The 12,649-nt window shown below is 40.2% G+C and overlaps 1 protein-coding gene across 6 annotated transcripts in view; it reads left to right on the top strand.

Moving 5' to 3' along the window:
* LOC130907988 (ERC protein 2-like) overlaps positions 1-11,315 on the top strand; it is a 244,298-nt gene extending 232,983 nt beyond the window's left edge. For 3 of the 6 annotated variants that reach the window (XM_057823565.1, XM_057823618.1, XM_057823573.1), the window contains one exon: positions 9,472-11,313. The gene's annotated coding sequence lies outside the window, so the exon portion shown is untranslated. Of the gene's footprint in view, positions 1-9,471 lie in introns of all 6 variants that reach the window. The other 3 variants (XM_057823634.1, XM_057823594.1, XM_057823611.1) reach the window with 2 other exon arrangements.
* Positions 11,316-12,649: the final 1,334 nt, after the last annotated feature.

Raw genomic sequence — 12,649 nt, forward strand, 5'->3', positions numbered from 1 at the left:
CCCCAAGCGACTTGCAGCTGTAATTGGAGCAAAAGGTGGCGCTACAAAGTATTAACGCAAGGGGGCCGAATAATATTGCACGCCCCACTTTTCAGTTTTTTATTTGTTAAAAAAGTTTAAATTATCCAATAAATTTTGTTCCACTTCACGATTGTGTCCCACTTGTTGTTGATTCTTGACAAAAAATTAAAATTGTATATCTTTATGTTTGAAGCCTGAAATGTGGCGAAAGGTTGCAAGGTTTAAGGGGGCCGAATACTTTTGCAAGGCACTGTATACATACAATATATACTAGCCTTGAGAATGTCCATGCTTCCTCAAAATTTTGCTTCTCAAGTCACACTGGGCAAAGGTTGAGTCAACTTTAGTCCATTTTAACTGGCTCTAAGTGTGATTTAGTTATTGCCACCACCTGTTATGTGCCACAGGCAAGTAAGAGGTGCTGTTAATTGCACAAATTAGAGAAGCATCACATGATTTTTCAAAGTGTGCCAAATCTTTTGTCCGGCCCATTTCTGGAGTTTTGTGTAAAATGATGAGAGAATGGGGGAGGAAAATTAAATCATTTTGTGTTTTTTTCATTGCAAGCAAAATAAATGAAGATATTACTACCAAAGCTTATATATATATATATACACACACATATACATACATATATTAGTCCTTCTCAAAAAATTTGCATATTGTGATAAAGTTCATTATTTTCTGAAATATACTGAGAAACATTAGACTTTCATATATTTTAGATTCATTGCACACAACTGAAGTAGTTCAAGCCTTTTATTGTTTTAATATTGATGATATTGGCAAAAAAGTCAAGAAAAACCAAAAATCCCTATCTCAAAAAACTTTGCGTATCATGAAAAGGTACTCTGAAGAAGCTATTAACCTAATCATCTGAATCAACGAATTAACTCAAAACCCCTGCGAAAGATTCCTGAGGCTTTAAAAAAAAAACTCCCAGCCTGGTTCATTACTCAAAACCGCAATCATGGGCAAGACTGCCAACCTGACTGCTGTCCAGAAGGCCATCATTGACTCCTTCAAGCAAGAGGCTAAGGCAGAGAAAGACATTTCTGATTGGATAGGCTGTTCCCAGAGTGCTGTATCAAGGCACCTCAGTGGGAAGTCTGTGGGAAGGAAAAGGTGTGGCAGGAAACACTGCACAATCAGAAGAGGAGACTGCACCCTGAGAAAGATCGTGGAGAAGGGCCGATTCCAGACCTTGGGGACCTGCAGAAACAGTGGACTGAGTCTGGAGTAGAAACATCTAGAGCCACCGTGCACAGGTGTGTGCTGGAAATGACAGAAGCGCCTGATCTGGGCTACAAAGAAGCAGCACATGACTGTTGCTCAGTGGTCCAAAGTAGTCTTTTCAGATGAAAGCAAATTTTGCATGTCATCCAGAAATCAAGGTGCCAGAGTTTGGAGGACGACTGGGGAGAATGAAATGCCAAAATGCCTGAAGTCTAGTGTCAAGTACCCACAGTCAGTGATGGTCTGGAGTGCCATGTCAGCTGCTCGTGTTTGTCTACTGTGTTTTATCAAGGGCAGTGTCAATGCAGCTAGCAATCAGGAGATTTTGGAGCACTTCATGCTTCCATCTGCTGAAAAGCTTTATAGAGATGACGATGTCATTTTTCAGCACGACCTGGCACCTGCTCACAGTGCCAAATCCACTGGTAAATGGTTTACTGACCATGGCATTACTGTGCTCAATTGGCCTGCCAACTCTCCTGACCTGAACCCCATAGAGAATCTGTGGGATATTGTGAAGAATAAGTTGAGAGACACCAGACCCAACACTGTGGATGAGGTTAAGGCCGCTATCAAAGCATCCTGGGCCTCCATAACACCTAAGCAGTGCCACAGGCTGATTGCCTCCATGACACGCCGCATTGAAGCAGTCATTTCTGCTAAAGGATTCCCGACCAAGTATTGAGTGCATAGCTGATATAATTAATTGAAGGTTGACTTTTTTTGTATTAAAAAACACTTTTTTGTATTGGTCGGATGAAATATGCTCTTTTTTTTTTTTTAGATAGGGGTTTTTGGTTCTTCTTGACTTTTTTGCCAAAATCATCAATATTAAAACAATAAAAGGCTTGAACTACTTCAGTTGTGTGTAATGAATCTAAAATATATGAAAGTCTAATGTTTATGGACATTACAGAAAATAATGAACTTTATCACAATATGCAAGTTTTTTTTAGAAGGACTAGTATATATATATATATATATATATATATATACACATATACATATACATATAATATATATACACAACAAACCGGCCACTTCATTAGGTACACCAGGCTCGTAACGGGTTGGACCCCCTTTTGCCTTCAGAACTGCCTCAATTCTTCGTGGCATAGATTCAACAAGGTGCTGGAAGCATTCCTCAGAGAGTTTGGTCCATATTGACACAATGGCATCACACAGTTGGTGCAGATTTGTCGGCTGCACATCCATGATGCGAATCTCCCGTTTCACCACATCCCAAAGATTGAGATCTGGTGACTGTGGAGGCCATTTGAGTACAGTGAACTGCTGAAAGTGAACCGCTGAAAGTAGCCATCTGAAGTTGGGTACATTGTGGTCATAAAGGGATGGACATGGTCAGCAACAATACTCAGGTGGGCTGTGGCGTTCCGACGATGCTCAATTGGTACCAAGGGGCCCAAAGAGTGCCAAGAAAATATTCCCCACACCATTACAACTAGAAGTAGAAGTGGTTACGTAACAAGTGGCCGAACGGACTTATGACGTACGTGAGTGTAAAGAGGTGTCCCAATTCGTAAGGCTGATGTTTCAAGCCCTACCCCTTATTGCTCCGTTTGAAGGGCAAGGGGTGGGGGAAGAAAAATAGAAATGGGATGCGGCCGGCGGTGCATAAGTAATGGCCCCATTTACAAAACAAAGGCTAGGCTCGACTTGGGGGCGGATACCGGGGTGTCCCATTTTGGACACCCTTGGGGATGATCCCAGGGTGTCCCATTTTGGGTACTTCTAGTGTTACACCACCACCAGCCTGAACCGTTGATACAAGGCAGGATGGATCCATGGTTTCATGTTGTTGACGCCAAAATTCTGACCCTTCCATCCGAATGTCGCAGCAGAAATCGAGACTCATCAGACCAGGCAATGTTTTTCCAATCTTCTATTGTCCCATTTCAATGAGCTTGTTCAAATTGTAGCCTCAATTTCCTGTTCTTAGCTGAAAGGAGTGGCACCCGGCGTGGTCTTCTGCTGCTGTGGCCCATCTGCCTCAAAGTTCGATGTACTGTGCGTTCAGAGATGCTCTTCTGCCTACCTTGGTTGTAACGCGTGGTTATTTGAGTCATTGTTGCCTTTCTATCAGCTCGAACCAGTCTGGCCATTCTCCTCTGACCTCTGGCATCAAAAAGGCATTTCCGCCCACAGAACTGCCGCTCACTGGATATTTTTTCTTTTTCGGACCATTCTCTGTAAACCCTAGAGATGGTTGTGCGTGAAAATCCCAGTAGATCAGCAGTTTCTGAAATACTCAGACCAGCCCTTCTGGCACCAACAACCATGCCACGTTCAAAATCACTCAAATCACCTTTCTTCCCCATACTGATGCTCGGTTTGAACTGCAGGAGATTGTCTTAAACCATGTCTACATGCCTAAATGCACTGAGTTGCCGCCATGTGATTGGCTGATTAGAAATTAAGTGTTAACGAGCAGTTGGACAGGTGTAATAAAGTGGCCGGTGAGTGTATATATATGTTTTGACAGCAGTAGTGATAGATGTAGCAATCCCGAGCGATAGCATCATCAGGAAAAAAGAACATGAAAAACTGGAGAAATACCAAGGGTTGAAGGAAGAGTTGGAGAAAATGTGGGGAGTGAAGGCAAGAGTGGTGCCAGTAGTGATCGGGACACTAGGGGCAGTAACCCCCAAGCTGGGTGCATGGCTCCAATAGATACCAGGAACAACGACCGACGTCTTTGTTCAGAAGAGCACAATCCTAGGGACGGCTAAGATCCTGCGCAGAACCCTCAAGCTCCCAGGCCTCTGGTAGAGGACCCGAGCTTAAGAGGAGAGACCATACCGCCCGTGTGGGCGAGACAACGATTTTTTTTTTATATATACTATATATCTATATATACTGTATATCTACAAGAACAGATGTGTCAAACGTTGTCAAAGATTCCGTAACAGTTATAGTTTAGGGAGGGAACTTTTTCTTTTCTTTTTTTTTTTTTTTTTTTTAACCTCACATAGGGCCTAGTACATTAGTTTTATTCCTTAATGATTTAAATCATCTACATTTTCTTGGGTTACCTTTGTCTGATCGTTGCATTTATTTGATCATCGTTAACAACAAAAAAGAATTTGAAGAAGCGAATACTTGTCCATGCCACTTTTCATGTTAGAGCAATACATTTATTTTTACTTACTTACTCTACTTACTTTACTTTAATTTATTTTACAATATGCAAAGTAAAGTATTTGATTATAATACGGCAGCCGAAATGCAGTTGTTTCATTGGGTCATACAATGACTGAAGAGCTAGCGGTTTGATCCCGACTTCAACTGCCCACTGTCAGTTTCCTTGGGAAAGACATTACACCTTAAATTGCTCCCACTGGGCATGGTATCAGTCTTACCTGGCAGCAACAGGTGAAAGTGTGCAATGAACGACTGAATGTGAGTAAAACTATTAAGGCACTGTAGCCTACTGGTGTAGATAAAGTGCCCTGTACAGTATAAATTATCTCCAACATTTACCATAACCTGATATACAATTATCTTTTGTTTTCATATGAGGATAACAAAGGTGAAATTGTTCTTTTGTTTCACTGATATTGCATTATCAGTTTTCTGTGAGACAAAGCAAGATGTCTGTGGTTTGGGGGGGGGGGGGGTGGCAGTTGCAGGAGGAATATGCCCTGTAGCTGCTTGCTCATGTGTGTGCGTGCGTAAGTGTGTGTAGATATGACCTCATCTAAAAGGAAAAAGACAGCTAGGTTCAGATCGCAGGTCTTAAAGCACAAATCCGATTTTTCGTGTTTTTCCTACTCGAGAGAGGCATTAAGTTTACGGTCTGAACGGGACATAAGCCGCATAGAAGTGGACCATTTCAAATCCGATCTGGGTCACTTTCGTATGTGGTTTAAATCCGATCTGGGGCACATTTTTCCAGAATTTGGTGGCGGTTTGAACTATCAAGTCTCCCAAATCAGAATTCATGCTGTAATTACGTCAGCTATGAGCTAGAGCGGCAGGCAGGACAGCAGCGATAAGTGTACATTAGTGTTAGAACGTAGCTTGAACTTGGCTTTCACGCAGGAGGCGGGCTTGATCCCAGTCATAGAAAAAATAATAATAATAAATGAAGAAAAGGAAAAGCCTGATAATGCTCGGTTTTCTTTCTGTGGCAAGGCAAGGCAAGGCAAATTTACACAAGGCAATTCAAAGTGCTTTACATCACATGAAAACCATAAAAATCACATTTAAATCAACACAACGTAAAAACCAAGACAAAAGATCGCATTTAATCACAGAATAAAAATAAATAAATAAAAATAAAACAAAAATAGAAATAAAGCAAAAACTACTACTACTAATAATGATTGAAATCAGCAATGGAGATAAGCACAAGAGGAATAGAAGGCAGGTAGATTGAAATATATAGACAGTTATGGATATGCAGTGCTAAACAAAAGCGTTTTTAGCCCTGATTTAAAGGAGCTAACAGTTTGAGCATACTTCAGACGTTCGGGTAACTTGTTCCAGAGGTGAGGAGCATAAAAACTAAATGCTGCCTCACCCTGCTTGGTTCTTGTTCTTGGAACATGCAGAAGACCCGTTCCAGACGACCTTAGGGGTCTAGATGTCTCATAGGAATCTAACAAGTCAAGCATGTATTTTGGTCCAAGGCCATTAAGTGTTTTGTAGACGAGCAGTAGTATTTTATAGTCTATCCTTTGACTCACTGGAAGCCAGTATAGCGATTTCAAAACCGGTGTAATGTGGTCCAGCTTCCTTGTATTTGTGAGGACTCTGGCTGCAGCATTCTGTACTAGCTGCAGCTTCCTGACTGATTTTTTATCAAGACCTGTAAATATACCGTTGCAGTAGTCCAATCTGCTGAAAACGAATGCATGCATAAGTTTTTCCATGTCTTGTTGAGTCAGAAGCCCCTTAATTCTGGTTATATTTTTTAGGTGGTAATAAGCGGATTTAGTGACGGACTTTAGATGGCTATCAAATTTTAGGTCTGAGTCAATAATTACGCCAAGGTTTCTGACTTGATTTGTAGCTGTAAGTGACATTGTGCTAAGTTGGCTGTGGCTGTGTGGCTGTGCGCCAAATAAGCAATATTTCAATATCGTTTACATGCCTGAGTCAGGGCAAACTGACACATATAAGCCTTACATGTGTGTATCATGCACGCACGCACTGTGCATGCGTTCTATCAATCCATATAAATTTTGAATATAAGACTAAACCGGGGTTCTTAATGTCTGTTATTTGTGTCCTCTTTTTGGAAATCAAAATATGATCACCCTGGAATGACATACTGTACAGCCAGCATGTGTACAGTATTTTGTTTTGATGCTTCTGTGCATGCGGGTTAGTTTGCTCAGTGTGTGTCGGACTGCGAATTAGTGCGCATGCGTAATACTTGAAAGGGCTCAGTGGACAAAAGCTGTCTGAACGGGCACGCCAAATAAACATATATGACAAAAAAATCGGAAATGTGAATTAAGACCTGCAGTTTGAACCTAGCTTTTTTAGAGCACAGCCATCCTTGTTCTATTTTCAACAGTCTCCTTGCTTGTGATTCTTTTTTCTCTCACCCTTCCCTAAGTTCTTTTCCTGTCACTTATCAGTTTAAGAGTTAACGTTTCCCCCTTTAGGATTACAATAAAGAGTGTCATTAATATTTATTTTACTCATTCATTTTGTTCATATTCTATCCAACTATTAATTTTCTCAGTTATTCATCCTGGCCACAACTGCTTTTGCATTGGGTTGTTTTAAATATACCGTAGATCGTCATATGAAATGAATTTATCATATCTTTCAGTGAACTACTAAAGGTGATCAAAAAAGTTAAATGCCTCTCAGTGTTCTGAAGTTCATTTGTACACCACTAAAAACATCAGCTACTATAATAACTATATTGTTAAATAATTGCCACTTTGTCAAGACAGACAATTTTTGGAAAGACAATTATACGCTGCAGCTCTTAAACTGGATCTTATTAGATATCTTAGGTTGCAGCAAGTGAACATGTCCCCATGGATACATTAATTACAGTACTTGGTTCAAACTTTTGCTTGGTAAATCCCTGGTTGTGCCCTTGCAATAACAAAAACAATGTTATTTGGATTCAGGGTGTATCCTGCCTACTGCCTATAGTTACAGTAGTTGGGATAGCGCCAGTACCCCCGCAAACCTCGTGAGGATAGCGGTGCAGCAGAAATGGAATGGGAATGTGACCTTTCAAATTTGCTTTATACAAATATTTGAGTTTACAAAGCCCTATTGTGACACCCATCGTGTTGCAGTTTGTAACATAACAACAATTTTTATAAAGCGTAGTCTCACACTGTATGCTTTGCATAGCTTTTTACTTCAGTTTGAGTCAATATGTATGCAGTATATGTAACAGATTATTTCGGCTGCTTTCAAAATGCTTGGCCAAAACCGAAAACCAAATATTGAAAACACTTGGTCACAAAACGAAAACGGAAAGGCCGAATAAGATACAGAACATGTATATAATTCATTTTTTATTTTATTTTCAAGACATATATAATTTTTTAAAAGTTATTTTTAACTTAATACCATTTGCTTTGGCACTATCCCGAGGAAACCTCTCGAAAGTCTCCGCCACAGAAGCAGTCGGTATGATGGGAGCAACTTCTTTTTTCTAGTTTCTTTGAGTATCTTATACACATATTATTGTTTGTTGCTCAACAGGCTGATTAAACCTGAGGTGGAAAAATTTCAAGACACTTCAGCAGAACATATTTTAAGGACCGCTATTCGAACATATTTCTTGTACTTACAGACCGCGGACATGTTGATTGTGAGCCAGGAGTGTTTGCAAGACAGCGTCAGCCAGTGTGTTGCTTCTCGCCATGTTTTGATTAAGTCTTCACAAAGAGGTCTAAGGTTTTTCACACTAGTTTGGTGGTAAACCTTCGGTCTTCAAAACATTTTAACCGACAACCGATAATGTATTTTTAGCTATTTTTGTTTACAGCACCGAATTTTCGTTTACATCTATAATTCATGTACACACACACGCACACACATATATCCTGTATATACATGTATATACATGTGTGTATATATATATATATATGTTCAAGAATAGCCACACTGTGGCCGGCATTCCCGGGACTGGCTTTCTCATTACAATTGTGGATGCAGGCAGGAGTTTGTGTTGTGAATTCATCTGCCGTGTGGTGGTAGAGAGGTGTTGACAGAGAAGAAAGAGGAACAGTCTCGCAGCACATCAACAGGCAGGTCATGCTCTCTATTATGGTCTGCCGGGAACCATATTTGTTGATTCTATGTTGCCCCCCCACCTTCAAATCATTAACTTAAGTACAGACGACAGCAAAGAAATTTGAGTCTGGCTACCAAACTTGGACAAACTCATGCTACGGTTTTTCACACATACACATTTACTGTACATTCACATGCACACACAGACATGACTTAGCAGAACCAATGATGGCTTATTATTTGCCTCATTATTTGCAGTACCTGTTTATTTATTTCTAGCTGTAACCGATAGTCATCCAATGGTCAATCAGATTGTAACCTTTCCGCATGGTTCATCTTTCTGGTCATCATCTAATGTCTCCTCTACCTCAATCATGGTATTTGTATTCCTGGTTAGCAATATTAAAATGAGTGACTAACAATAATGAAATCAATTGTATTTTGGGGGCCTGAGGCTATAAGGCATCCATATCATGATAGAGATACGTACAGTAATTGTTTCTTGTATTTTCAGCAGCCTTGAGGGAAAAGAAGTGTGTTGTTGATGACTGATGTGGTGTCTGAACATAGCAAATTGAGCCCCCACCCCCTTTTTTTTCTTCAGTTAATGAGCACTTGATTGTTGGAATGCTGCAAACGCATTTAGAATGTTTATAAGGAGCTTCGGAGGTGTGCCAGACATTTAGGAACAAACTGGTTAAAAAAAAAAAAAATAAATAAATAAATAAATAAAGGAAAGGAAAGGAAAGGAAAACCCGATACGACATGCTCAGCTTTTATTTGTCCACTATCAAGCAATTTATTTATATAACATTTCAAAAGTTTATGTATTTTCTTTACAATAACTGGCTATATATGGTGAATTGTTATACTACTATTTATTTTGGCACTTCATCTTCTTTTATTTTTGTTGTTTTCTTATCTTGGTATTTGACCTCTCACATGAATGCGTTTTCATCCTGTTTCTGTCAACAGATGCCTGAGCAGCCAGGTATCAGGAGATCTAGCAGCTCCAGTGGTGCATTCTGACTACAACTGCTTCCCCCACCCACATCATCTTTCCCACCACATCAGGCGCATTTCAGAACCCACCACTTATAAGCACTTCTGTTAAGCTCCAAATGTTGTCTTCTTCTTCACTGACCAAATGCCAAGACTCTAATGTGGAGGCATGTCGGTCATTAACGATGGCCTTGGTGTAACATGGCTTCCTGCCTTTATTTCCTACTTGTTACGGTGAGTGGGGGATTGTGGATAGAACTCCAATTTCAGGTCTATGTTCTGGCTTTCAATCAACTGACAATTAATACACCACATTTGATAAGAATGTAGCCAAGCCAGAGCAAGTGGAATCATCTACAGTATTAACATCTGGTACCACTGGACGTATGGACAATAGTAAACGTGCTTACTTTTGGCTCAAAATATTGAACATTTGTAACTATCTCAACATAAACCTCATACACTCACACCCAACAAGACCTTCTCTATCTCATGTGCCAATGGAGACACCCAAGTATACAAAAACATACTTCTGATATTGGACTGGATCGGAATCATTCATCTTCTAAACCAGGGGTGGGCAAACTATTCTCCAAAGGGCCGCGATGGGTGCGGGTTTTTGTTCATACCCATCATGAGGACAGCCTTTCACCAATTTACTTTCTTACAAGTGCAATCAGTTGATGGCAGTCAGGTACTTCTTGTTTCTGCTAAAACCTCATTGGTTAAACTGTCTGTGCTGAATCAGTTGGAACAAAGACCAGGAGCCACTGCAGCCCTCGAGGACCGATTTGCCCACCCCTGTTCTAAACGTAAACCACTAACTGACCCACGTTTTGTTGGACATTCTCATGTTTGCTTCGTTGAAGATGACCAAAAAATGTTTGTTTTATTGTTATTTTTTTATTATTGGTGTTTTTGTTACATTATTTTAATTTGAGTGCCACTGAGAAATGTTTTAAAAAGTTACATTTTTATTTGTTTGTGTGTTTTTCTCTGGTGTGGTGCATAATATTAATCAAGAAACAGATTTTAAGGTCTGAAAGTCAAAATCAAGGACAATCTGATTTGGGCCTTAGAACTTAAGTGACACAAACCTTTATTATGCCATCAAAATGTAAAAATTGAACATTTTACTTGTGTATCTTTCACTTTTTGGTGGCTACTAAGCAGAATTTAACTGAATAATAAAAGAAGTAAAAATGAACTTTTAAATTGGGATTAAAAATTATCATTGGCATCTGCAATCTTAAAAAAAAGAATAAGGACTTTGGAAATAAAAATGTTTTTTGAGTTCATGACAACTACATAACCTTGCGCGGTTTTTTGAACCAACCTTACAAATCTTTGTTTCCATTTTTCTACTTGCTCCACTGGAACAAAGATATGCTTTTTTTTATCTGTCTATATGTGTGTGGGTGGTTTAGTGCTGCTTTCACCATGGCTGTGAATGTTTGTGGTGGGGTCACGGTATTCACCCTTGACTTGTTCCACAGTGTTTTGCAGTGGTCAGCGTGTTTCCTGATGTTTTAACAAATGTTGCTTTTACAGGAACTATGAGGTGTGTTTTATGCGAAATAATGTCAATAACATTGACATTGACAGTGTTTAGTGGTCAAATGAAGTGCAACAATGGCTATTTTCACAAGATTAAAGTTTCCCCGCCACTAATGGCGGTCTCAACAATAGCCTCTTGAAATTTTTCCCAGTTTTCATGCTCTACCAATTCTCTCCAGATCTCATAAACTCAGCCAGATGTTGCCCGAAATTACTTCCTCAAAGAACATGGGGGTGGGTATGGATAGAGGAGGGAGGGAACTGAGACACTACGACGGCAGAGTGGGCGGCATAACAAATTTGGCTGAGCATGTTTGGTAATACCAGCTGGATGTGCCTTGGCACGCACGCCTGCCAACAGCTGATGTGCAAATACTCAAACGTGTGTCATCACACCCTTCAAATTTCCTGTCCTGTCACGAAACATATACTCTAAATTTACTGTACATTCGAGAATACTTTAATTACCCTAGGTACACCTGCACAATAAAATGGGATCCATCTAATTTTGTTTACTGCTTTTGGCCATTGAGCCAGAGTTTATGTCAGCTGATTTTAGGTAAGCGACTGAGTAAATCCAGGAATTGTAGCTACTCGACAGTTAACTCATTCATTCCCCAGCCATTTTTCACAAGAGATCCCCTTCTGTGCCAGGTATTTGTAATGATTTTACGCCAGAGATTATTTTTTTTCTACGGCTAGATGAATTTATGCTGCCGAGCGTCCATGACATCGGGCGCTTGCAAAGATTTAATTGAAGGCACGTACAAACAAACAATCATTTCAGATTCAGAGTCATTGTCATTGTCAGATAACAACGAAATTCAGATTGGAGTTCCAACAATACTACGGGTTAGTACCCATTAAAGTGCTTGGTGCAGAGTAGGATAAAGGTAAAGTGTCCCCAGTACCCCCACAATCCCACCATAAATAAATAATAAATATTGATAAACTTACATAACCATTCATGCCCCCCCCCCCCCCCCCGCTCCCCACAGTGTCAAGTGCATACTAATGACCGTATAACCATAACAGCAATTTCAATGTACTTGTGAATTCAGCAGTGTGAGATATTTACACTCAGCCCGACATTAGCGATGTACAAAATAAATGACAAGTCAATCTGGTGTTCTGTGATTTCAAGTGCATTTCCCACTCTGACTCAATCTGTATCATCAAATCACAGCACACGAGGCGGTACTTGCGGTAACTTCGAAGCTCGCTATAATATATACCCCAGATGGGATCCACTGATAAAACCCAGCGCAACGTAAAGCCGGCTTTCAGCCACTAGCACTCAGGTCTCCTTTGGGCCACCAAACCAATCCCCCTACAGGTCAGATGCTGCTGCACTGCCAGCTCTCTCCCACGCTGCGCCCCTGGTTAACATTTTGTACTCATCCTTTGTTAATTGGCTTTAAAATACTCAACTTGATGTAACTTTAGCCAGCAGGAAGCGTCAAACCAAGAGGTTGTGAAATAGACCCCACTCACCAACTTCACACAATAACGTGTCGCTGTATCCGGCCACCATATTGTCCGTCATTGTTTATCCGTATTCTCAATGGTTTCAATTTGTCGTGCAATTTATAGT

The sequence above is a fragment of the Corythoichthys intestinalis genome, chromosome 2, assembly GCF_030265065.1.
Source record: "Corythoichthys intestinalis isolate RoL2023-P3 chromosome 2, ASM3026506v1, whole genome shotgun sequence".
In the NCBI taxonomy this organism is placed as follows: Eukaryota; Metazoa; Chordata; class Actinopteri; order Syngnathiformes; family Syngnathidae; genus Corythoichthys; species Corythoichthys intestinalis.